Source organism: Triturus cristatus, chromosome 6 (assembly GCF_964204655.1).
Source record: "Triturus cristatus chromosome 6, aTriCri1.1, whole genome shotgun sequence".
Taxonomy (NCBI): domain Eukaryota; kingdom Metazoa; phylum Chordata; class Amphibia; order Caudata; family Salamandridae; genus Triturus; species Triturus cristatus.
In genome coordinates, this window is record NC_140589.1 from 1063536366 (window position 1) to 1063564125 (window position 27760).

A 27760-nucleotide genomic window follows, 5' to 3' on the forward strand; every position below is an offset into this window, starting at 1 on the left:
GGTGCCCAGTGAGCCCTGCTCCCACACTCTTGCGACCTGATCCCATGCTGCTTCCACCCCGATTTGGCATCTTGGCCCCTGAGGCACCCGAGGTACCTGAGCCCTTCCCCCTCCAGCAACTTCCTTGAAGCTGTATGATCACGATCATCTGGGGGGGCAAACAGCTTCCAAATAGCTCCCAAATCGATGCTCAGACGCCCAGTGCATCGCTCCAGTTGTCGCATCATTTCAGCCGTGGCCTTGCACTTAAAAAATGAAAACATTATTATATAAAATCAACTGATTGGTCAAGGCGCTCGCCGCCAGCCACCAACGCTCATCCTGTATTCTACGGAGTTGTCCAGCTTTACAGTTTGGTCAAAAGTGTGAGTTAATTAACACGCAACCCTCTTCCTTTTGCGTTCCGCGGACCCTCCCCAGGCGTATTCCAGCAGCTGAACCTCCCTAGGTCGGACAGCAAAAACTGAGAATGCGGTCAGGGAGAACAAGAGGAGGGGAGAATAAAGACAAACATCCCCAAGTCACATCCATAAAAGAAAAGGACATGGAAACATATAAGGACAAGGAGGGACCCCAGGCTGATACCACGGTCCATATGTACAACTCCTCTGGAACGTCCACGCCTGGTCCGTCAAATATAGAAGACATAGAAGCACGGAACAAGCTCCGATGTGGAGCTCTAACAGATGCTCCAATAGATGCTCCCGTAGCTATGGCAAGTTACATGTGAATTACAACAAAAAAAGCCACAGAGTCTGCTCCACAAATCAAGTGTGAAGGAAGTAAGAAAGCAGCTTGTATGGCTCCAACTAGGCACTACTTTTGCCCTAACAGCAGTAAACAGCACTATTAAAACCACTGAGGAAAACCAGCGTCATCATGATTTTAAACCCTCTAAAGTCACAAATCTAACTAATAATGCCACAGATTTCCAAAGTGAGGCCGATATGAATCCTCCAAGTGACAGAAACACCAACAGTAGTGAGGGCAAAAGTAAAGAACTGCAGGATACAGGATTGGAAACCATGTGTGATAAATATAAAGAAGTTCAAAGCCTCCAATTTTTAACATCTAAAGCTCTCCATCCTCTGGAATCCTGTTGTAGCAATAACTCTCATGTAACCGAGGCACTAATTCATAATCTTCCGTTCCCTTCAGATACTTCATGTCAGAATCAACAACAATTTTCACTTGGATATAGCAGACTCGATGGAAACAATTATTAACAAATATTAACACATCAGACTAACACAAACACCTTGAGTCCTTCGGGTAAGCTACCCGCATCGTCGGGAGTCCATCACCCAGATTCGCAGGTATTTGTCAACTCAAACACCAATAACCAAGAGAAGCCCAAGCCATTTCTCCACTCAATGAAGGCAGAAGAGCAATTCGGCCAGGATCTTTTTCAGGTAAATCCATATGATGTGACGTCACGTCAACCAAACTACTTGGGCATCATGACTTTGATATCACCCACCCAAAAAAAGGAATTACCCAGTAGGCTTCTGGGCCCTTGGAGCGAGCTATTGTCAGAGATCCCGTCTCACCGGGATCATAGCGCTCACTCACCAACAGTAGAACAAACTTGCTCATCAACACCTTCAGTTGGGCCGCTCCTGTTAAACACCATGCATACAATCGGCAAATCAATGACTTACCATGCAGACAAGTGGGATACCCATGTAGATCTATTAGATATCCTAGCAATGCACGTGCAGGGGGTCGAACAAAAGTTATACAACTTCAACGAGATGATCCTGAAGGTGCAGCGAGATCGGGAAACAACTTATCAAATGTGTTATTGCTATTGCACTAAAATAATTGATAAATTAGCTACAGTTACAACCCTGCTGACAGATCTACTGGCTACAACTAGGGAAGTTTTACCAAGCCTGCAACATTAGCAATACAAGAAAAAGAAGTATCAAGTGAAACGGATTTGGAATGTTCCAGTCCTATTAAGGGGCAAAAAACAAGCGAAATGGAATCAAACCCACCATTAACCAAGGAAAACACAACCACACCTAATCCATCAAGAGTACTTGACAACTAAGGTCTCTCATTCACAAACCAAGGCAAGCAGTCACTAGCATGGCAATCAAAAGAAAATCAAGCCGCTATCCAAACGGGAGAGAAAGCGCCTGAGAAAGGCAAGAAAAGGCAAACAAACCAGCCAGGTATCCAATCTACCCCTAGTACCGTCTGCTAAAAAAGGAAACCAACGTGAAGACAAAGTAATTTGAAATACCTTGCAGCAGCAAGCATCAAGGAGCAATTGATTTCATCACCTAATTCGTCCGCCGTCCCTAGAAGCCCAAATCAAAACACAAGGGAGAAAGCCCCGCCATAAAAAATATATAGTCTATTCAAACCTCCCGTAAGGAAGGAGAAACACAATTTAAAAATTCAGGCCAAACAAATTGCGGAATCTACATCAATAGCAGGGAGCACCACGACTGCAACCAGAACTACTTGCCCAGGCGAAGTCAACTTGGCTGAGGAAAAAGCTAGAGAAGAAAGACGTAATACCGTACAGCCAAAACCAGGGAGGCAACAAAGGTTTCCACGTAAATGATAGCGAAAATTATCCACAGCTAAACACACAGGCCCTTCATAATTAATCTACGATCCCCTTGGAGCTTACGGTAGGAAAGAAAGTAACGGAAACAGTTTTAGCTAATGTGTTGCAGTGTGTCCTTCCAAATGACAACAAAATGGATTTCAATACCCAATACGTCTCAAGGGGAACCCATGATATCCTAATTAGAAGCGTATTGCTTAAACTATTCAAAGTCCTCCCTCCCCTAAGTCATATTAACACTAGAACATTAAAAGCATTGAGTTCAAACAAAACCCGAATCCCAATGGCAAAGAAATTACAACAGCCACGTTCCTTAATAACATCCTCACGAGCAGATCTGGCAGCAGAGGGATTCTTTCGCCAAATGGGGAATCGAGTTAAAAAAGATAGTCCCTCCACGTTACCCCAGCCCGCTACAACCACCAATTCACAAAGAGGGTCTTCCAAAGGGAGCAAAAGGCCCGGACCAACGTATCCCATTAAAGGGCATTGAGCACACGGCCAGGAAAATTACTATCACCTTTGAACATCCAGTGGCTCTTAAGCCTTCGGGTTCCCGGCACTCGAGTTTGGCCGGCACATCATCTGGAATGGCATGAGCAAACCCCTCAATAGATCCAAATTCACATCAGGGTTGCAACATCTGTTCTAGGAATGTGTACGGCCTGAGCATGAAATTAGAAGATCCCGACTTTTTGGAATTTATTACACAGTATAACATCCTTCTTTTCCAAGAAACCTGGCAGAAAATCCCCTCATCAATAGTTGGCTAAAAGGAATTCCTGAACCCGGCCATGAGAGCCACAAAACATGGAAGAGCAAAGGGGGTCTCTCTACCTTCATTTCAACAGGTATCCCATGCCATGCCTCTATTATAGACTTAGATTGTTCCTGGTTGCTATGCGTCAAACTAGACGCCTTACCATTCAACATCCTGCTATTTCTGAATATTTATATTCACCCTGTGTCTAAAGAAAAGAGGCTTAGAATTGAACAACTAATGACATCATTAGTAACTTTAAAACTTGCCTTTCCTGACGCTAACATCATATTGTCGGGTGACTTCAATATGAACTTAAAGCATAACAGATTACCCTGCAGCACACACAAGGGTTACTCATAAAACCCGTTCAACCATCGACTACACCTTTATGGACCACAATCTTCTCCCATACATTGCGAATTCTCCAATAATAGATAGGGCGTAAAGTGATCATCAACCGCCATCTTTCACACTATTAGGAATCTTCGCAATTCCAGAGAAAGCTAAGGCGATGTCTCTTCAAACACAATGGTACAACCTAAAATGTCTCTGCTAGAAAAAGGATAGCATTGAGGATATCACCGGTACATAGACCAGTCTTTTGGAGAGATTCAACGTGGAGCCATTGAGCATAAAGGCCAGGGAATCCTTCATTCAGGAAGTAAATAAAAAATTCTCAAATCACGCCCATGGCCATAAAGCAGGAAGATCAAAAGGGGCAGCTTGCTTCACCAAAAGACTATGGAAACAAAAACAACAGTTAAACATGTACTTAAGGCAATTACAAACTCGGGGCCCAGAACCCCCCAAGGAACTCCTGCTTTTAATATTAAAAACAAGAAATGAGTTTAAAAGGGATACTAAGGCGGCCAAGAAAGAGTTCCACAAACACATCTGGGCGAAACTGCTTCACACCCGTAAACTAAGGGATTCCAAGCTCTTCTGGGAACACATCAACCAGCTACAAAACTACAGGAACCGACACCACAACTCGGACATAATGGAAGCCACTTGGAGAGCCCATATTGAACTCTTATATAACACTATCCCACTCTCAAACACTCCGAATAACGGAACACCAAAGGGAAGGGGGTTGTTGGTGCAGGACTAGTCAATAACATCTCAACTCACAAATTACCTGAAGTATCTCTGCCGACCCCACAATACCAAGTGCTAAAAAATCATTAAAAATTTAAAATCAGAGCATGCTCCAGGGCTCAACGGTCTACCAAATGCCCTGTTCCAGCATGATCCCTCATTTTGGTCTGGTCTCCTTACTCCCCTTTTTACCAATGCTATTGCCTCCAGTCGGATCCCTGAGTCTTGGAGAGGAAGCATTCTAAATCAAATTTTCAAGTCGAGCTCTCGCTCTGATCCTTTCAACTATAGGTTAATTGCATTAATTGATGTGGAGGCAAAAATACATGCATTAAATCTCTTGGTGGACCTAGATACCTGTAAGGTATCGGGTCAGTCGAACCAACCCGATACCTTACACGCAAACCGGATTTCGGGCAGGGATGGGCACCCTTGTTAAAATCTCTGCAGTTACCCTCCTAGCCAATCAAGCCTTTGCAAAATCTAGGCCCTTGCTTTATTGATCTTAAAGCAGCCTTCGATAAAGTTTCGAGAGCTAAGTTATGGGGAAAAATGCAAGGCTGGGGGCACCAACCAAACTCCTGGAGGCTATAATTAATCTCTACTCTCACACGTGGGTCCTAATTAAGAAAGGAGACGGGCGTAGTTTAACCAACAAGATTCCAACACTCAATGGGCTAACACAGGGTTGCGTGTTAGCGCCCTGCCTATTTAAGATTTACATCTCAGATCTTGCCAAGCACCTTCGGTCCATTCAAGCCGATCCCCCAAAATTGGGCAAAACACCGATACTGTGTCTCTAATATGAGGACGACATTGTTTTGCTAGCACAAACTCCTGTAGGCCTGCAGAGACTGATAACGGAATTAGGAGTTTACACCACCCTGGCACAATTAACGATCAACCATCAAAAAACGAAGGTGATGTGTTTCTCCAAACACAATAAAACAATGAAAAAGAGTACATTTTCCTGGAAATTAGACAAGCAACCGTTAACCCGGGTAGTTTCGTACGAATACCTCGGTTCCCAATTAGACTGCAACCTCAACTTTCAGCTACATCTGGACCAAGGACGCAGGAAAGCAACACAATTGCTGTTTGCATTTAAGATTATTATTTTTTAAATGCTTACAGGCTGTTCTACTGGTCACCTGCTAAAAGTGATTGCAGCAAAATTCCTTCCCTCCATTTCTTATGGCTCAGAAATCTTGAATATTAAAGATGCCACAGCACAATCCACATTTTTCAAGAGATTGTTTTTAATACCGTCACATACCACACAGGCACAAATCCACCTTGAATACGGACTAAAAAAACAAATCCCGGCTAGACAAGGTACACTAGTAAAGTATTACTGGAGGATGAGGGAAGCAGAAGACAAAACCTTAGCTCACCACTGTTGGGTGGAGAGTGTAAATCAAGCAAGGCTCGTCAACTCAACCACAACAGTTTTGAGGTAATCCCTCTTGGCATTACAGCTAGAGGAGGCCTGGTTTACCCCTACAACATACCCAGGATTTAAATCTGTTGTGAAAAAGGCTAACAAGCGTGTATCGTTATTGATCGATAAAACCTTCTCAAAAAAATACCACGCTTGGCCAGTGATACATACCTACCAGACTCTGGAACCACAACCGTACCTGTCCCAACACTTTTCTCACCAGAAAAAGAACTATCTGACGCTGCTGCGAATGGGGTCTTTTCCCTCGAAGGACCTGACCCCGAAATGGAAATACACATGGCCGTCCAAGGAATGCCGCCTTTGTGGATAAGGGGACGAGTCATTATTACATCTATTATGCATTTGCCCCTCACTATTAGAAACTCGAAAAACTGTCCTTCGGGAGGCCTTTAGGAAGGAACAAATAAGAACATGCAGAGCAGCAGTCATCAAGTGTCTAGGAGGGTCGTCGATTCCTCTGTCTTGCAGAGCCATAAAATTCTGGAAAATTGCGGCAAAAAAACTGGACAAAAAAGTTATTTAATTTAAGTAGCCCAAAAATAATCTGTAAATACACAACCTCCAATCACAGCGATATAACTCTCAACACTTTTACTTAACCAGTTGCCTTCTGTCTGTGGTCACAACCTTGTAGTCTTTTTAATAATATGTTTTTAAAATGCATTCTCAAATTATCATTTTCCACGGTGGTTCTTCCAGCCTTCTATGATCGTTAATGAAATCAAATAAAAGTATATTTGACTTGACTTGACTTGACTAGGACAGGAATGTCACCGTGCGAGGTCGTGTTTGGATGCCCGGCAAATGTCTGGGGCATCCCGCGACCTTGTCTGTTCTCTGATATTGAGTACCCCTTGTTAATTGACTGCCTATGCTAGCTTACTGAAAATGTGCATTCTATTCATGAACAGGTCTGTGAGTCCCTGCCCGCTACACCAGAGGGACCCGGACACGGCATTCGGCCTGGAGATTTCATACTCATCAGAAACTTCCAGAGGACGAGGAGTTTGGAGCTGCACTGGAATGGACTGGAACAAGTCCTTCTGGCTACACGTACTGCAGTCAAGGTCGTTGGCCGAAAGAATTGGGTGCATGGCACTCATTACAGAAGGGTGCCTCTGCCTTTGCCTTATGACCAATGGATCAAGGGCGGAGAAGGGGGCTCTGAGTGTGAGACGGTGCCTCAGTTTGTCCTCTTCAGTGACGCTAAACTGACCTGGATGCAGACGCAGAGAATGGTGAAGTGCTGAAGGCAGCAGTTCTACTGGAGATATGAGCTATCCAGGAGCCCCTTTTTATTGATCCTTCTGTGCCTGGAGTCACAAGGTACAATCTGCGTCCTCGGGTGAGAAACAGTACACCAAAGGAGAAGTCATATTAGCCTGGGATGGACTGTGTAAGTTAGGGTGTACTTTGCTGTAGTACCAACGGAGTTAGTTTATGGTGATGTGAGATTGGTGCACTGTTTTGACATTGGGCCGGATAGATTTAATGTGCTCCCTTGGAGGGGGGTACATTATCCTGATCAGCATGGGATACATCGTGAGCTTAGGACAAAGCAAGCTCCACTGCCGGTGCTCAAGAGCACCAACGTATTGATGAACAATAGGAGCCTGTACTAGTGAGGCTCTGACGGACACTGGAAACACTTATCTTTACTTTCATTTTTTTTGCATTTCTTTCCTTACTTCATAATGCATCCCTTTGGTCGGCCAATTGATAAGGGGGAACAACCATTTGCACGCGTTTAGCACGGGGTTGGTCGACAAAGAGTAAAATAGTTTGCATATTAATTGTGATTGCAATAGTGCCAATATTTGGAATATCCTGGCTTCTAGAGGTGACATTTCCTGTACATACCTTGGTAGGTACAACCGCCACTACCCCTGAACACATTTGTGTTACTCTAGCCCCACACAAAGCAGTACACAGGTGGTCCTACACAGACAATGTATTTATACAAATGTTGCATCATGCTCATAATGTGTCCAATACAACTAATTGTTGGGTTTTTGGGTTGCTGCCTTTATAAGCGTGACAATTTGTTGTCTGTGCCATTGTCATATATTGGCAGCTGCGAGGGTTGGTATGAATTGTTTTGACTGGTGTACTTCCAATTTTATCTTTCTACTTTGGATATAACATCCACTGATTCTCACACTGCAAATTAATATTTACACTTCTACCAAGGGCTTACCCCCATGGGACCAGCAGGACAAGGGACTATAGGGACAATGTCCTCAAAGTCTTGTTTGTACCATAGAGTAAAGGACAATGCCTGGTTTCAAATGGAAATGGCTGAGTTAAAGTGGTTTACCACCTCTGAGTACTTCTCATCCTTCCGAGGTCGAAATCTTACCGAAGATAAACTGATACCTGTGCCAGTGTTCAATAAGACAGGTCATTTTTGTGTCCAGGGGACGGGGAGATAAAGGTGGGTGAGAGTAAATGTAATTTCATCTACAAGCTGAATATGACTAAAAGTTTGTCTTTGGTCCTAACCCATAATGTCTATTTGTCTGTGGGTCACAGGCTCACGTCTGGCTCTCGAGGGGATGGTCTGGCACATGTTATCTTTCCTTCCTTTTCCCCCCTGTATATGTTGCCCCATCTAATTATCACAAAACTCATTGGGTACAACGTAGAAGTGCATTTCTGGCCCGAGTAAGAAGGGCTGTTGACACAAAGGATATAGATCAGACAGACACTACCGCACAGCAATTTAGAGATGCTATGAAGGGCCTGCTACCTTTTTGGGGCCCCATGGCAAATAGCCTTCAAGTTCATCAGTTAAATATAGTTGTTGATGCGGTTATTAATTCAATGCTGGGATAGTGACGAATGTCACTGCTGAGCTTCAGGCTACGAGATTAGTCACTTTGCAGAACAGGAAGGTGCAGGACGTTATTCTTGCAGATCGGGGAGGGACCTGCTGCATCATAGGCAGCAGCTATTGTGTTTACATACCTGATAACGCTCCCAATGTTTATTTAGCTATACAGAAATGACATAGGACATCAGCTGAGTTACACCAAGAAGAAGGTACTTGGAAACTGTTGGGGTGCTTTTCGAACACGTTAATATCTTGGGGTTGGAAGATCCTCACTTTCTTGTCTGTGGTTGCTGGTATTTTCTTTACCTGTTGCCTCTGTATATACTGTCTCACAGCTTGTCGCACCCATTGCGTCAATGTTCTCATCCCAAAACAGAAAATATCAGTTCATGATACTAATGCCGGGATTACGCTACAAAAGGATATTGATGAGTTGATGCAGATAGATGAAGGTATTTTTAAGACTTACTGATTATATGAACTACTCCTCATAGTTATGCTTCTTGTCCTGAAGACGGCTGAAATGCCAGAAACCGTTCCTAGGAAGCTTGTTTCCGGTCCAGGGAAGGCATGGCTTGGCAGTTCGGGCTGTACTGTTCCCATGAGGCACAGGGTCAGACTGATTTGCATATGGCCATGTCTGAACTGGGGTGGCAGAGTGGGCTAAAGAACGGTGATGGATCAAACCCAGATCTGTTGACTGGGTGTGAGTGTTTGATTGGTTCTGATGCTCCGTTTATCACCACCCCCTTTTGTACCGCTGACTGACATATGGCGCTATCGACATGCTCATCATGAAGAAGGCACATGTGTTTCCTCGGAAAGCCCCATGTGGTCCAGACCTTTAGTTGACTTTGAAGGATGTATTTGAATGGGTCTTCAGGATCACCCACCTAGCTAGAACCTTATCTGACCATTGCCGGGTATTGCTTGAATTCACCCTGCTGGGCGCTCCCAGTAGGGCGTTCAGCTTGTGACTCCCAGTAGGTGCGTTGCGCGACCAGGTGTTTTGAAAGGCCATTAGAACTGAGATAATAGAATACTTTGCTCTGAAGGAGGGCATGGAAAAATCCCCATCCACACTCTAAGAGGCATTTAAGTCTGATCTGGGAGGAATGTATTGCGAAACAGGCGGGAGTATTGCGTTCTTTGCAAGGAGATCTCCGATGCCTCAAGGGGAGATGCGAGACCTGGAAAATGAAATCTTTGCGACCACTAAAAATGAGATCCTTGGGGAGATTAGGGGTAACATTTCTGAGTTTGAGGAGGCTGTCATAAAGCAGACACACTATCTGAGGAGGGAAGCGCGAGCCAGGCTGTATGGAGAGGGAGACCAAGCAGGCAAAACATTTGCCGGCCTACTTAAAAAACCATGGGCAAACGATTACATTATCAAGCTATGTGCAACGGGCAGTGAGATGGCGATCGGCCAAGCCACTGTCCAGGCAGAAATGATGTCTTTCTATTCTTTACTGTACGCTGCAAGACAAAAGGCCACCTTCTTTGATTCTATCCAGCTGCTCTGGTTAGAGGGAGGCCACCGCAGTTACTTAGATGAGACGGTTTCGGAGGAGGAGGTGATTGTGGTCATCCGAGCCTTGCCCGGGACAAGGCCCCAGGATTGGACAGCCTCACGGCCACTTTCTATAAAGAATTTACACCACTGCTTGCGCCACATTTCATAAACGTGTAAAATGAATCGCTGGAGCGAGGGCACCTTCCCCCTTTGTATCGGGAAGCGCTTATCATCACGATTTTAAAACCAGATAAAGATCTGTTGCTATATGACTCTTACAGGCTGCTCTTAATGATTAATCTGGACAGTAAAATTCTGGCTAAACTCATTGCTGCGTGGCTACTTCCGCTCTTGCCTCTTGTGCTGCGACCCGACCAGTGCGGCTTTGTCCCTGGGAAAGCCACATCGCACAACCTGCGCACCTTCTTCGCAACTATGCAAGGGATAGACCCCTCGATTCCGGCGGCTACAATATTTCTGGATGACACTAGTGTTGTGTCCTGCTGGACACAGTCTAGTGTTTCTGCCAGCCACTCCCCCGAGGCCTGGCCCACACACACACCCCCTCACCCATCCAACACGGACGTCACCAGTCAGGTGACCCCGCTAATAAAAGGGCCCGAGTGCACGTGCTCGTGGCTAGTCATACGTACCACCCATCCATGTGTCCATTCATCCATTATGTGGGCCTAGGGCCCAGAACATAACACTGGCGACGAGCGGGTTTTCCCCGCGTGTACAGCCGCCGCTTGTGAAGGTGGCGTGAACGGACTGTGCTGCCTGTGTCTCGGGCGGCCCCTGCAGCTGGCACAGATCAGTTGAAGTCCCGCGGGGCATGCACAGAGCCCTGGTGTGCAAGTGCGGTGATCGGGAGCTCCACCCCGCACCTGAGGTGCCCGCCAATACATGGCGGCACCCAAACCAAAGAATTGCTGAGGCTCTGGCGTGGCGAGAGAGGAGCCGGTAGCGAGGCCTGCCACCAACTTGCTGAGCCCCCCAACAGAGGCACGAGCCGAGCGGAGCCCACCCACATCGGCCGCGATGACCCAGCGGACGTAGGATGAGCCTCCTGTGAAACGAGGGAGAAGGGAGTACCCGCCCGCCTTAGTGAGGAAAAGACATTGTGCCCACAAGGGGCCAGCCGTCTGCGGTGCCTGCTCAAGCCCCAGCGCAGCGCGGTAATGAGAGAGGCTGCTGCGGGCGGGGAGAGAAAGGAGGAGACAGCGGCCGGCAAAAAAATGAGAAGAGACCCCCATCGGTGTACACCGACATAGTATGTAGGGCTGCGTGAGCGGCCGTAATGCTGAAAGGGCGCGGCCGGGCCGTGGAGAGATGCACGACTGCACCAGAGTGAGACAACTCAGACTGTTTTTCTAACAGAGAGGCGGTGCAGATGAGCTCAGTTGGAGTCTCCATAGAGACTACTAACTCTCACGTCTGACTGCTAGGCCCAACACTGGCAGCCAAGAAAGCTATCCTAGCAGGGAAAAGGAAACGTAGAAACTCTCCCTCCTACACGAGGGGAAGACCACTTTCATGCTCCTGATAGCAGGACGTCATCACTGCAACAAAGACCAAACTGAGCAAAAGTGCATATAGACAAGGGAAGTATCGAAGGGCCAAACAAGGTCCAGTGCAGGTGACAGGACGGTGAAATAATAAAGCCCAAGCAGACACGGCGCACAGGAGAAACCCCCAGGCCGGTGTAGAGAATAGAGACCCCCAGGCTGGTGGAGAGAGAAGAGACCCCCCAGGCTGGTGGAGAGAGAAGAAGAGACCCCCCAGGCTGGTGGAGAGAGAAGAAGAGACCCCCCAGGCTGGTGGAGAGAGAAGAAGAGATCCCCCAGGCTGGTGGAGAGAGAAGAAGAGACCCCCCCAGGCTGGTGGAGAGATAAGAGACCCCACAGACCGGTGGAGAGAGTGAGACACCCCCAGGCTGGTGGAGAGAAGAAGAGACCCCCAGGCCGGTGGAGAGAGTGAGAGACCCCCCAGGCCAGTGGAGTGAGTGAGAGCCCCCCCAGGCTGGTGGAGAGAGAAGAAGAGACCCCACAGACCAGTGGAGAGAGAAGAAGAGACCCCCAGGCTGGTGGAGAGAAGAAGAGACCCCCAGACCGGTGGAGAGAGTGAGAGACCCCCAGGCCAGTGGAGTGACTGAGAGACCCCCCAGGCTGGTGGAGAGAGAAGAAGAGACCCCACAGACCGGTGGAGAGAGAAGAAGAGACCCCCAGGCTGGTGGAGAGAAGAAGAGAATCCCCAGGCCGGTGGAGAGAGAGAGACCCCCGACCAGGAGAGAGAGAGAGACACCCTGATGCCACTACCAATGCATCCCGTCGCAGTAAAGAGAACCTGGCTGATATTTCTCAGAAAAGTAAGAGACAAGCATATACACTAGTTGTGGCAAGTGACCACCACAGAAAGAAAAAGCAAGTATACAGCACCACTGCTGCCAGAGCAGAGGCAAGGAAAAGAGGAGACGGAAGGGCGATTACCCGCCATCTGCAAAGCACCAAGGAAATTCCCAGAAGGGAGAGGGGCCCTGTGTGGTCCGAAAGCAGGAGGAAGAGAGATTGTAATCACCCAACCAGCATCAAAATCGCCCAGCAGGGAGCTAGAGATTATTCAGGGAGTGCCCCCGCTATGTCCTTAAAGACTGTGGTGTGCAGTTTGCATGTCCATTTGTAGGCAGGAGGAGAGTCCAGCACTCCGAGTGGCACGTCACCACTACTGACGCAAGAAAAGGGAGATATTTACCCCCTACAGCAACCCGAAGTCACAGCCGAAACTTACGGATCCCTCAAAGCATGCCTACTCCCACTACCATCCCTGAAGTTGGCGGACGCACCTGAGAAGACATCCAGTTTTTTCTGACCGGACCAGACCGGTGAGTGGTCCGTGATGGGAGAAGATGCGAAGCCCAGAGAACACGACTGGAGTGAGCAGTAGATCCCTACAAGTTTGCGTGGCTTTCTCACCACATCTACAGAAACGCTACGGAGTGGAGAAATATAGGACGGTAACGGTCCTATTACAACAAAGCAGACGACAACTGGCGCGCAGTGGAAGTCAACAAAGGGACGCCGTTCACCAGAGTGCACCTTCTAATACACGCCAGCCACTGGGGTGCGGGGACGTCATTTTTCTCAGTGATCGTCAGCCACCTGTCGCCGGCTGCATAAAGAAAAGGGCATCCCTGTTCTACTTACACAAATGCCAAATCAGAAGAGCTGCACCAAGTGTCCGATGAGTATCATGACTGCAAAGATTCGCCAGTCATCCCTACTCACTGCCAGCTATCACCAGATGTGGTGCGAGTCGTCTCATGGCATCCACTCCATCATCTGTCATGTGCATCACTGCCATCCTTGGAGCATCAAGAACAATAACGAGTCCCACACCATTTGCCAGAACCAGCGACGATCCGAAAATACAGTAACCATCTGCTGAACCAGTGCATGTCCTGATCCTGGTAGCGAGAGCATGTTTCTGGCCAAGACACATCCACCCCTGAAGTTTGCACGAGTGACGAGGCAGTGGCTCCAGAGTCAGAGCCCATATGCAGTCCTGGGGCATCTCATCCAAGGGGCCTCCCAGAGTGTGAGAGATGGATGGTACTGTGCCCCTCCGATGGATTCCAGGAAGTACCCAGGCCATCCAACCGAGAATTTCAACAGGTCACAGAAGGCCAAGACTGTCGTCAAAGGATCAAGTGACACAATCGTCTGGTGCGTTACAGTGGACTCATCTATACGCTCCTGATGCACCCATGTTGAACAATAAGACACTGATTGCCTCACAGCAAGAGTACGCTGGACCGATGAACATCACGTAGGTGGACCATCCCTCAACTGAAGCGAAGCTGAAAGGTCCGGATTTCAGCAGCATCGTGTTCATCCCCAGATATACCTGGTTAAAGTATGGACATGTGCAAAGACGTCCGGGTGCTCCCAGCTGCACCTGTCCACCGCTGTCCTGCGAACTACATCTCTGAACTGTGGGACTTCCATTATTTTAGTTGTTTTCTCATTCCTTCCCATAGGTTGGACTTTTGTTTGTTGTTTTTCGTTTTATTAAAATTTGGGAGGAATGTTGTGTCCTGCTGGACACAGTCTAGTGTTTCTGCCAGCCACTCCCCCGAGGCCTGGCCCACACACACACCCCCTCACCCATCCAACACGGACGTCACCAGTCAGGTGACCCCGCTAATAAAAGGGCCCGAGTGCACGTGCTCGTGGCTAGTCATACGTACCACCCATCCATGTGTCCATTCATCCATTATGTGGGCCTAGGGCCCAGAACATAACAACTAGGGCATTTGATACCTTGGAATGGCCGTATCTGTTTGCCCTCCTGGCTTGCCTGGGTGTCAGCCCTAAACTTCTGAAATTGATTGCACTCCTCTCCGACAGCAAGACTTTAGATAAATGGAAGGGTCTCCCCCCTTTTCCTGTGTTTCAGGGATGCCCGTTATCCCCTCTTCATTTTGCAAAGCCATGGAGACTTTGGCTGGCATTTGTCCCTAGGGTTGTTCTGGTGTTTCTGTACACTGACGACTTGACCCTGCATGTCAAACGCCCAGCGGAAAACTTAGACTTCCTAACCAGGGAAATTACAAGATTCTGCGGCCTGTCAGGTATAACCATAAATTAGGGGAAATCAACTATCTTCCCGTTGACGACAGCCACTAAACAATTTCAGTCGGAATATCCCCTCGGCTGGGCGGAGGGCCCGGTGAAATATCTCGGGTCTGGTTGACCCACAATAGTGAGGAACTATTGCAATACAACTATGGGAGACTCATGGACTGGCTCGAGAGCCGATTGGGGCGGTGGATCGCATTACCGCTGTCCCTGGCGATTGGCAATAGCTAAAATGATTGCTCTTCCCAAGTTTCTTTATGTGTTTGTTAACCTGCAGCTCCCTCTTACCACAGCTTTCAGGCGCAGGCTGAGCTTGAACTTGATATCTCTTGCTTGGGCAGGAAAACTGCCCAGAGTCTTGGAGACCCTAACACTGCCCTTTGGACAGGGGGGCCTGGGGCCCCAGACATGGAGCTCTACTATAATTGTGCCCAAACCCAGTTCCGATTTTATTGGCTCTTTCCGCCTCAATTCATCATGCATGAACAGCGCTACAACATGATCAAGTAGCCCCCACACCACTGCATATGGCCCTGTATAAACCACAGACCAGGCCGTGCCCAGCAGTGGACACGGTTGGGTGCACTGTGTGGGCCTGGCGGGAGCTGAGATGCAGGGTGCATTTCAAGGAGATATATGCCCTCTCTGTAACCCAGTGGTCGAAGTGGGCAGGATCGGCAGGGCACGGCGTGCCCCTACTTGTTTCATTTTAAGGATTCCGTTCCCCTACTTTTTTATTCTGAAAATGCGTCCCAGGACGCCAGAATTCGCCACCGCCTATAAATAAAGCTTGGCGTTCCTGGCGTTCGTGACGGGTGGACGGCAGAGAAGTAACAGGACTCTGTCTTTTCCTTCTTGCCCGCCGCTTCAGCTGCGCCCCCCACTTTCCTTCTTCCCTCTCTTTCTGTCTAGCAGTTCTTCTCTTACTGAAAACCTTGACTTCAAGACGGGGTTCTCACTCTCTTTCCTCTCCTTTCTTTTATTTGCTCCCCTGTGAAATGGATCCAAAAAAGAAAAACAGTCAGTCAGTCAAGTAATCTTTATTTCGGTCAAGGACCATCAAAGATACAAAATTACAGACAAATAAATGACCAATACACAAGGATAAAAAAACAGAATTATAAAAATTTCAATTAAACAAATATTTACAGTTAAAAAGCAGAGAAGAAAAAATTTAAAACAAAAGGAGAAATATAAATTTCCCTAGATTGTCAATAAAAGAAGGGGATCTCATGAGTTTATAGGAAGGATTTTCTCCTACGCCACATGGCATTAATAAAGCGTGAAACCGAGAAAACTATGGACTTGGAGGTGTTGATTTTAAAAGTGTTAAGTGCCTGTTTATAGTTGCTAACCCCAAGATTTCTGCAAATGGGGACAAGCCAGCGATATCGCATTAGCTTGTACCCAGTACAGAAAAAAAATACATGGGCGACAGAATCTTCCTTACCCTGACAGGCCGGGTAAACCGAAGATTTGTCATTCGACCATTTATATGAGAAAGCCCTTAGTGGGAGTATGCCGTATCTGAATTGAAGATACAGTTTCCTCACAGAGAGCGGCACTACCTCATCGAGAAATGGCTCTGCTCTATAGACAGTTTTTTGATTGAGATAGTCTAGTGTAAGTAAACCCAGCCCAGGATTTCTGAGAATAGTCGAGATGTGATGAGTGCGGTGTAGAGCAACCAGGTCGGCACGAGAAATCTCAGCACAAAATGAGCCTGGGTTCGACCACAGACCTGGGATGCCCAGTTTGACACTTGCGTTCTTTATGAACGCAAACCAGGGCAATTTATGGGTTCCCGCTAGTGACAGCAGCTCTTGAGTTTCATGTCTGAAGTGCAACAATTCCGGGGTAACCCAGAGTCTACGCCAGTATAATAGAGGGCGTAAGGTGGCTACTTCTTCGATAGATCTAATGCCCAGGTCCATTCTGATGGGAATGAGAGGGGTACTAGAAGGTAGAGCTAACAATGATCTAAAGAATACATTTTCCGCCCTGGAGATGTCAAGAATCGAAGAATGGCCCCAGAGTTCAGCGCCATACAAAATGGCGCCACGTACTTGACTTCTATATATTTCCACGACAGGAGTAACTGGCTTGATGGAAGACTCTCTATGGAGCTTTAGTATACCCCCTGTGGTTTGTGCCAGTCTTAATTTGGCTTTAGCCAGTTGGGGACCCCACTCCATTCTGTCTGTCAGAGTGATGCCGAGATATTCAAACACGGTGACCCTGTCGAGTATCATACCATTCAGAGAGGAATTGGGACATCTGGTCTTTGGTGGATTGCAGACCATAATTTTTTGTTTTTTGCATATTGATCTCCAAACCCCTTATGTGGCAGAAGTTGGCAAAACTGTCCAGGGCACGCTGAATGCCCATAGGCGATTTAGAAAGCAGGAGGGTGTCGTCTGCAAACATTAATGCAACCACCTGCTCATTAAGTAGTTTTGGGGCATCAATGTCTTTAGCCTTTTTAAGGTGGGTGATGAGTGCGTTCACAAAGAGACAGAATAGAGTGGGGGCCAGGACACAGCCATGTCGTACTCCTTTTGCTGGAAATGTCGTATTTTTCTTACATTTTAATTCCAAAGTGCATCATAGGGAATAAAAGGTTAAAAATATGAAAAATAACTAAATAAAGTAAGATAGAGTGGGAGCAAAATGGCCAGATTGATTTTCTTCACACCCAAGTTTAGTGCCACTTTTACAGTTTGCCAGTGAAGGGCTATTTTTGTTTTCTTGTCTTTGTTTTCCCTGGACTTGGAACTAGTGCACCAATCCTGGAGGTACTACAATGTGTGGATTGGAAAACAAAATGTGTACTGCGGCTCTGCATCCATGGATGTGGTCTTTTTACCATACTGCTTACGTTTTGTAAGGATATAAGCAATGGACATTGAAATGGGTCCATTCAGGGCCCTTTAATCATGTCCTTAACTTTTCAGGCAAAAGCACTCACTGATTTCTGAGTGTAAAAGCGTTAAAGTAACCATGTTGTTCCTGCTTACATTTCACATGGTTTGCTAAATTTTGAATTCCCTATGAGTGTTTGCTTTTTCCAGAATGTTGTTACTGGTTTTTTTTGTAGGCCGCATATTGCTCTTGTCTAGTATGTAATTTAAATTGAGCCACATCCAGGTGTTTATAGCCGGCAACAATTGGGTTGTAGTTCAAGGCAGTGTGAGTTTTCCTCAGTGGGGCAGTATGGTGTTCAGTGGGGGAGAGGATGTGGCACTATGGCCAGAGCTGCTGAATTTGGAACTGGGGAACCAGGTTCAGCCTTAATAACCAGTCCACCAGACCACTCTCCTGAGAGAGCACAATCCCATGCTAGGGTCCACCTGCTGGTGTACCCTAGCATGACAAGTGTAAGTTAACCTTCAAGGCTTGTCCACCACAATCCATACTGAGTTCACCTCCAGTATTGCGGACAGGCCTATGAAGCAGCACAGCCTAGAACAACGGTGACTCTGTCACTGAGGTCACAGGACCCTTGAGAAGGGCCAGCTCTAGGGCGGTGCAACCGGTGTGACCGCACCGAGTGCTGACTTTGGGTGGAGGCATTATGTTTGCTAGTATATTATGGTTTTTAAAGCACTTGCTGCCTCCTTCTTGGCCTCCAGCAATTTTCGGCAACAATAAAAATGTCATGATGACTTTGGTGATTAATGTTCTTCCTAGAATTTTGTTTAGTGGAAGTTTTGACTCATGGAAAGGTAGCTCAGAGGGTTAACGTGCCTGCTGCAAAGAACATGTACAATGCGGATCACAAAGTGCACATCATGTAAATAGGTCAGTGGGCTACTGCTTTTGTCAGAGAGATCCTTTTGTTACTTGCAGTTTATACGTTAAAATCCTAACATAGAACAGTGAGCTATTAACTGTCAGCTACGAGCTGCATACAAACTGCAAAGTATATATTAGAGCATTATGTTTTTCCCACCAGTCTTTGATTATCCTAATGTTGCAAAAAGTGTTCTTTTGGAAAGCAATCAATTCTGATAATTAAAGAGAACCCCCCCCCCCCCAACCATGGTATTACATTTTAAATTCTGAGTTTGTTTCTCCAGACCAATCACTATTAAACAATACGGCCTACTAGTATGGATGTCATGTGCTCCTACACCTTGTAGTCCTTAGAATTATTTAACATTTTCTCTACAGTGATTTGCACACATATTGATTGTCTCTGTGTAATGTGTGTGATGCAAAGTGCTCTGACACCCTACAATGGTATGAGTGGTGCTGTAAATCAAATTAAATGCATCTGAGAGAGAATGTGGTTATGGAGACTTGAGGGGCACTGTTAAGTGGTGGTAGTGAGGGAATCCATGGCAGAGGTAGTCATTGGGGGGCACTAACTAACATTAATGCACAGTGTCGTACTTTAACATTTGGGACTGTGTAGGAGGCAGGGCCCTACCCCTGTCTATCCCGGTAATAGTGAACCGCGAATGGTTAATGCGGTATGTACAAGTGCTTTTTGTAACGTTTTAGCTATGAATGCACTGTGTATACGCTATTTCACATCACTACGCGGGTTCCATTTTGTATCGGTGGCCATCTTATGGTTGCCCTCACATAGGCTATATAGCATGAAGCAAATACGGGCCTTTTAGAGCACATGTGCCTTTCCTTTGACTTTTCTGTGACCTGGGCAGCTTGGCTCCGCTGCCCCAGGTCAAACTGGTCTCACGAGTTCCCCGTCCTCTTGGCACCTGTGATTAGCATCAGGGCTTGACACACCATAAAGTCTTTTCATCCTACACGAGCCTCCAGCTAATCTCTTTCGCACCTGACTGTTCCTGCTTTATGGCTTGTTTCCCAAACAGGAGATGCTCATGTTTATTGGGGCCTATCGATATCTGATGTGGGATCTGAGCCTTGCTGTGTAAATAATTACGGGCTGGCTTAACTGGAATGTGGGATGGTCATCATGACTCTGCCTTTTCGTTTGAAATGTATACATGTAATGGCCATATCGTAAACTAAGGAATGTGTGCCTGAGGCAGGATATTTTGTATTTAAGAAGAAGCCCGTTTCTGTGATTTTCAGCAGTCTCCTGAGAACATACACGCTGTTGTACTTCTAGGACGCCTGTAATTGGTCTGCAGCCAATAAACTGATCTTTGACTTCACCCAGAAGACTCTGTGTTTCTGTAGGTCTGAAACAGGAAGAACCCGAAGTCATAGGGTGTGTTCCCCTGCACCGCTGGGCTTAAAATTCCCAGTACTTCAGTTGGCGCCCAACTCGGGACGATTTCAGCGGTACCAGTCCAAGCCAGAGGTTCGTGAGGAGCTTCGTGTGGAAATTCTGGAGGAAGGCCGCCACTTCATCGACCCCTGCATGTCGGCGTGGTCCGAAAGTCTTTTCTGCGAGGTTCTACGCGTCCCGACGGCTACGAAGGACTGCTGCCCTGATTAATCGCCCTGTTTTGGACCCTTGACGATTTTGGTAGAGCGAAACAATCGAGAGAGTCTTCTGGTGACGCCATTGATCATCGATATTCAGTTAAGTATAAGTGGAGCGTCTCCCAATTTGTTTGGTATCCTTCGGGATAATTTTGGTTTATTTGGAGTTTGCAAACCCCAAAGCCAGAGGACTCGTGTATTCACGAGACTATCGTAATCGATAATCCTTTGAAGTTTGGAACTAGACTAGTGAGCGAAGATGCCTGGTGCTAGTGTATTTGGTAATTGGTTTTGTTTGAGTTGTAGAAGGGATTTCCAGTTGGAGGATTCATGTCCGGTTCCTCCAATTGGAACTCCAACTTATGAGCTGTATGTAAAGCATGGCGTGGGCCCCATTGCATATAATGAAATATGGATCCGATACACCAGAAAGGACGGTGTTTTAAAATGGCCCCAAAATGGTAGTTTCGATACAGATATCTTAGATAATTTGGAAGTTAAATTGTTTAAAAAGAAAGCCCGGCCGGCGATGTTTGATTCTTTCCGCCTATGGCGAAAGGAAGCCAAACAGAAGGAAATTAAGCTAGCGAAAAGAAATAAGAGAGAGAGAGGTATGTCAGTGATGCAAGCAGCTGTGCAATTTAAAGACAATGAGGAGGAACAAATGAAGGAACAGTTACATAGACAGCGCAAACTAGGGATTGATAAATGTTACCCTGTTTTGTCATCACTTGTGCAAGATGACACAAAGGAGAATGAGAAAGATTCCCTAATGTCCCATTTGTTAAGTTCGCCACCCCCATATGTGCAAAATGCCACCGCACCTCCACAGCTTGTGAATGCGCAGCCTCTAGTAAATATGCCGCAAGCCTTCCCACAGGCGCCAGCTCCTCTTCAGCTGGCTCCTATCCCTGCAGTGCAGCCCTCTCAAGGGCCGCCAGTTTTGCTACCTGTTACCCCCGCGCTTCCTGCGACTTTGTCTAACACGCCAGCGGCTTCCCCTGGCGCTCCTTCTTACACTACCCAGGTACCTGTATCTGAATCTGTTTTTCTTCCCTCTGTCTATCCCCCCGTTTTTGCCTCAACTTCTCCTTTAGCACGACAACGACTAGCTAATGTAGTTACTAGTCTAATGTCGCCTCTCTTTGGGTCATCTAGTGCGACTCCTGCCTTACAGCGTAAGCAATTGCGCAGTCAGCTGCCTGATTCTGACGAGAAAGAGGTGTTAGATCATCTGGCGCGTAGGTGGATTGGTTTCCCTTCATGCTATGATGTGGAATCAGTTGTTGATGTGTTTCATCAATGGGATGCCCCGAAACAGAGGTATGTGTTCGAGAAAATGTGTGAAATTCTCTGTGAGGAATTGGATGATCATGGTAGAGATCCAAGCCCGCAGGAGTTGTGTCGGGTGAGATTCGATTTTGGAAAAGGTACGATTGTGGGCCCCGATGTCAATAAAGCAGTTGCGATCTTATGATTGTCAACAGCCGTTGTTTACACAAGATTTCCCTGTGGGGAGAAAGGGAAAAGCGCGACAATACCCTATGAGAGAAGTCCCTCCGGTATGGAAGGAAGCTGTTGCGGCTGATGCCGCTCATGGTATTGCTGCTATGCCAGCACATTTTCAGCGTGTTTGGGTGCATGTCCCATGGAAGCGATCTGAGGTATTAGCGCTCAAGCAGACATTGCCTGATCCCCGTAAAAACCCTGCAGGATATTATAAGGAGTTATCACAAACTGCAGAATCATGTGTCATGAATCTAGCCGATATAGATATGTTGTTTGGGAATGTTGTTCCACAGCCTTTATGGGGATCCATCCGTAATACGGATCATGCTGCAGAGCTAGGGGGTACATGGGCTAATATCGTTGCTGCAGACACTAGACAAATTGGTGGTGCAAAACCTGAGCCTTTGGTAGCAGAGCTCCCTGGTCGAATTATTACCTACATGAAAACTATAATGTCCGCGATGCGCGTAAATTGGGATAAACTATCCGCATGTAAGCAGAAGAAAGATGAGACAGTGTCTGATTTCTTTACCAGGTTTGAAGAAACGTTTATCGACCACAGTGGTCAAGACATGAGCACTGAAGGTGGCCAACGGTTATTTGTTGATAAATTTGTGCAGAATCTACTTCCCGAGTTGTGTAAGAAATTAAAAGATTCAGAAAGTTCCTGGGCTGTTTCCTCTTCAGCACAAAAATACTGGCTACTGCACAGTATTATGAAAATAGAGACAAAGATGAGAAGGATAGAACAGATAAGAAAACGAAAGAACTAAAAACAAAGGTCCTTTTGCAGCAGGCCTATCCGCCACGTGGAGGACAGAATAATTATAGGCAAACACAAGGTATCTATCAGCAGCCCCAACAGTTACAGAGTAATCAGCAAATGAACGGGTATTATCAACCACGAATTCCTGTAGGTCCCAACCAATGTTCATATTGCAAAGAGGAAGGTCATTTTAAATATAGTTGCCCTAAATTAATGCAGCGTAACAGTAATGCGTATGGCGCAAGAGGTAGAGGTGGTCAGCAAGCTCCTAGAGGCAGAGGGCGTGGAAATGCTCCCCAGAACGCGCGTCCTCTTCCGCCTCAAAATACCATAAATAGCTTTGATCAGCAAGCCAACGTGACTGGTAATACAGCTCAGTACTACAATAATGATTATTATGCGGAAGATGACAATGTAGAAGATAATGATTACTAGGACAGCCGTAGACAGAGAGAGGGAGTTGTTTCAGTGCCAGTGGATCAGAGTGGACCCTATGTTAAAGTAACTACAGCAAATGTAACGGAGCCCTTTCTGCTGGATACTGGTGCTGCAAAGAGTTCAATCATGCATTCAAAACTCCCTGGCGCGCCTTTGTCTGGCGAAATGAATGTCTCAGTAGGTTTTTCTGGCGCCCCAGTTAGGAACCCGATTTCTAGTCCTATGTCACTTTCTGTTGGACCTTGTGAGCTAAAAGCACCCCTCATTCTAACAACAGGTTGTGGTGAAAATTTGCTAGGCTTAGATTTGCTAAAAAGATTGCATGCGACGCTATATTGTTCTCCCTCAGGAGTACAACTTACATTAGGCAAGAAAGTGATTTCCCCGATGTATTTGTCTAAAAATGCAATGCCACCTGAATTGTCATCCCTTCCGGATGTCCTTTGGGCTACTGGTCCCAATGATGTGGGTCTTTTGGAAATACCGCCATATGTGGTCACTTTAAAAGCCAATGTCAGATTGCCACGTATTCCCCAGTACAAGATCTCCAATGAAGGTCAGAAAGCATTGTTAGCAATTGTCAGTGATTTGATTAAAAAGGGTGTAATTGAAGAGACAAGAGGCAAAGTTTGCAATAGTCCTGTTTTACCTGTCTTAAAACGAACGGACCCTTCACAGCCACCTGTTTACAGATTTGTGATTGATCTTAGAGAGGTTAATAAGATTGTTGTACCACAGTTTCCAGTTGTCCCTGATATAACTGCCTTGTTAACCATGATTCCAGCCTCCGCTGCATGGTTCTCAGTGATCGATCTAAAGAATGCTTTCTTTAGCATCCCAATTGCAGAGGAGAGCAGAGACATTTTTGGCTTTAGTTTAGGAGGTCGCAGCTTTCGCTTTAAACGCGCTCCCCAGGGCTACTGTGAAAGTCCATCAATATACAGTCAGGCTTTAAAAGCGCAGCTTGATGCACTTGTTTTACCTAGTGGCGCTATCCTCATTCAGTACGTCGACGATTTACTAATCGCCGCGGATACTGAAAAGATTTGCAAAAACGCTACCTTATCCTTGTTGCGCCATTTGTCTGCCTTCCATCACAAAGTGTCTCTCTCAAAGCTGCAATATTGTCGACAAGAAGTGACCTACTTAGGTCATCTCTTATCGAAGGAGGGAAGGAAACTGACCCCAGAACGAATTCAAGCCATTGCACAGTTGAGTGTGCCAAGAACACAGAGAGAAGTGCGTGCTTTCTTGGGCATTACTTCATACTATAGGCATTGGATTCCTAATTTTTCCTTGTTGGCAAAACCTTTGTTAGCATTAAAATGTAAAGACACATCGAATCCTATTCCATGGTCTGAAGAGTGTCAGAAAAGTTTTTGGGAATTGCGCAATGCATTATGTTCAGCTCCTGTGTTGGGTACCCCTGACTACAGTAAGCCTTTTACATTGTATGTTCATGAGAAAGATGGTTGCGCATTATCAGTGTTAACACAGCCTTTTGGCGACAGACCGCGTCCATGCGCATATTTTTCGTCAACCTTGGACCCGGTAGCGAGGGCATTGCCAAGTTGTCTGAGAGCCACAGCCGCCGCAGCTATGTCCATTCGACAGTCTGCTGGCCTAGTAATGGATAACACATTGATTGTTATGGTTCCACATGCTGTGGACACATTGTTAAACAGGACCAAGACACAACACTTAACTAGTGCGCGATTATCTGGTTATGAGCTGACACTGTTGGCAAACCACATACACATAAAGAGATGCAACACATTGAATCCAGCTACACTATTACCAATCCCAGCAGACCTAGATGAGATTGAGCAACATGATTGTCTATTCAGAACAGAAGAAGAGACGAAAGGAAGAGTAGATCTTAAAGATACTCCCCTGACTGAGTGTGATGGTACCTTATGGGTGGATGGTTCGTGTTTCAAGCTTCCGAATGGTGATACAACTGCTGCATATGCTATCACGACTTTGCACACGATTGTTGAAACTGCACGTGTGCCACAGAATTCGGCTCAAGCAGCAGAATTGATTGCCCTTACGAGAGCATGCGTGTTGTCTGAAGGAAAGAAAGTGAACATATATACGGATAGCCAGTACGCCTTTGGCGTGGCTCATAGTTTTGGGCGATTGTGGAAGGAACGTGGGTTCCTGACTTCGCATGGAGCTAAGATTCAGAATGGCAAGCTGGTGAATGATCTCCTTGAGTCGCTGACCCTACCATCACAAGTTGCGATTATGAAATGCAGTGCGCACAAGAAAATCACTGATGATGTTGGTCGTGGTAACGCGTTTGCTGATGAAGTCGCGAAAGAAACAGCAAAAGATGTGAAGACTCGAATGTATGTTGCAGGCCCTGCCAGATGGGTTGGTGATGTTGGAATGTGTGAAAACACAATTGAGAGTGTGAAGTCCCTTCAAGCTGAAGCCCCAGAGAAAGAGTTGAGCAAGTGGAGAGAAAGTATGGGTAAGTTGGATGGGAATGGTTGTTGGATTGATTTGTCAGAACATAGGCGATGGTTGTTACCTGATGCATATGTGCTTTCAGTGGTTACTATGGCACATGGATTGGCACATATCAGTACGAAAGGAATCTGTAAGTTGTTGGCTCCAGTATGGCAGCATGCTGGAATTCCTAAGTGTGCAGAGAATGTGGTCAAGAATTGTATGGTATGCTTGAAGTACAACCCTGGTAGGGGAACCCCAACTTCAGCTGGTCATTTTGCGCCTCCATCATATCCATTTGAAGTTTTGCAGCTGGATTTTATCCACATGGAAAGGTGCAACAACCTGAAATACGTATTAGTGGTTGTTTGCGCTTTCTCAAAATGGATAGAGGCCTATCCTCTAAAAGATAACACTGCTCTGTCCACAGCCAAAGCCCTTGTGAAGGAATTTCTCCCCAGGTTTGGAATGCCAAGAATGGTGTGGAGTGATAATGGAAGTGAGTTTGTGGGTAAAGTGATGAAGAATGTGTGTGAGGGACTAGGTATAAAGCAGAAGTTCCACGCTGCGAATCACCCCCAATCAGCTGGATTAGTAGAACGCTACAATGGCGCACTAAAACTCAAACTGGCCAAAATCCAAGCGAGCTCAGGTCTTAAATGGCCTGACGCTCTGCCTCTAGCACTCCTGTCCACCAGAATGACCGTGCACTCACGAGTGGGACTTAGTCCCTACGAGGTTGTTTTTGGCCGCCCGGCCAATGTATGGGGTGTGCCAAGACCGGCGAAATTCAGCGAAATCGAGCATCCAGTACTGCTTGATTACTTGTATGATTTGACGGTTAAACTGCGTGTTTTATACCGACAGGTGCACGATACTCTCCCCCCGGCCTCTGAAGCTCCTGGACACCCTATCGAACCTGGCACGTGGGTCCTTGTGAAAAACTTCCAGCGGAAAACCAACGATGAGCCCCGCTGGATTGGCCCTCATCTCGTGTTCTTATCTACAAGATCAGCTGTTCGAGTAAAGGGGAAAAAGAACTGGATCCACGGCACCCACGTGAAGAGGATCCCTTTGCCTCTGCCGTATGACCAGTGGGTCCAGGAGGGTATCGCAGACACTGTACCTCGTTTTGTGCCGTTCAGTGATGCACGCATAAAAGGCACAACTTCAGCACAAGAAAGTGACGATATTTTGCAAGAAGCTGTGCCGCCGTCAATTCGATTGGACACCACAGAGCCTGAACTCTTGTTTCAAGATCAAACAGTACCTGGCCGTTCTCGTTATAATCTAAGACCAAGGCCTATGGACAAATAAATATTCTTTTTCCTTACCCTTTTTATTTTTTTGATAACCAGAGCTCTCCCATCTGAAGGACTTTCTTGATTTTTTGTTTTTCGAACCACCATCCGGGTTCAGCCGCAGGGTCGCGGTGCCAAGACTTTGGGGTACAGGCCGAAGACGTTAGGTCGACGGTTCTGGTTGGTCTAGGGCGTTCCCTGGACTGACAGGCGTACTCCTTAGCAGAAGATACTCACCCGCCGCGAGCAGCACGATTAGAGGATGGAGTTTTTTTAAGATGGAGAGACTCACTGAGGAAATGAACTTTAAAGCAAGAATGTGTAAAATAATAAAGAGCAAACGTTTTGTATTTTTATGCCTGTTTGTATTATGTAGTATGGTAGTGTTTACTGTAGGATTTGTATTCTTCTCCTCTCAAGAGCCCATTGCACCCACTGTACAGCCTATACCTCCTCCTACTGTCTCCTCACACTCTTTTCACCCTCTGCCTGAACACGAACAAGCTAGACGATCAGAGTTTGTGAATAACTCGTTTATTCAGCTCCTGCACCAGCACCAACTAGTCATGAATACAACCAATTGTTGGGTGTGTGGTTTAATGCCACATACCATTAATAAGGGTATTCCCTATCTAGTGCTGCCGTATAGTTACAATGGATCGTCATGGGCATTCCAGACCATGTTTCTCTATGCACTAGATGCATACTCACCGCGACAACTGCGTTCCATCAGACCTAGCACCAATAACAAAGCTTTAATGAAAGGAGTTGCCGATATGAGCAGAGATATCGATGCATACTCATCTATTCCCAAAGAAGAGTTGAGAGCTTATGTAGGGTGGAACGCGACGGGGTATAGTATTAGTCTGGGTGAAAGACAGCAAAAATCTCATCCCCAATCTGCGTCGTACCCCACATAGGTCGGTTCTGTTTGCAAGTTAATGGTCAGAATCCTAGAGCTCAACTGGGGAGAAG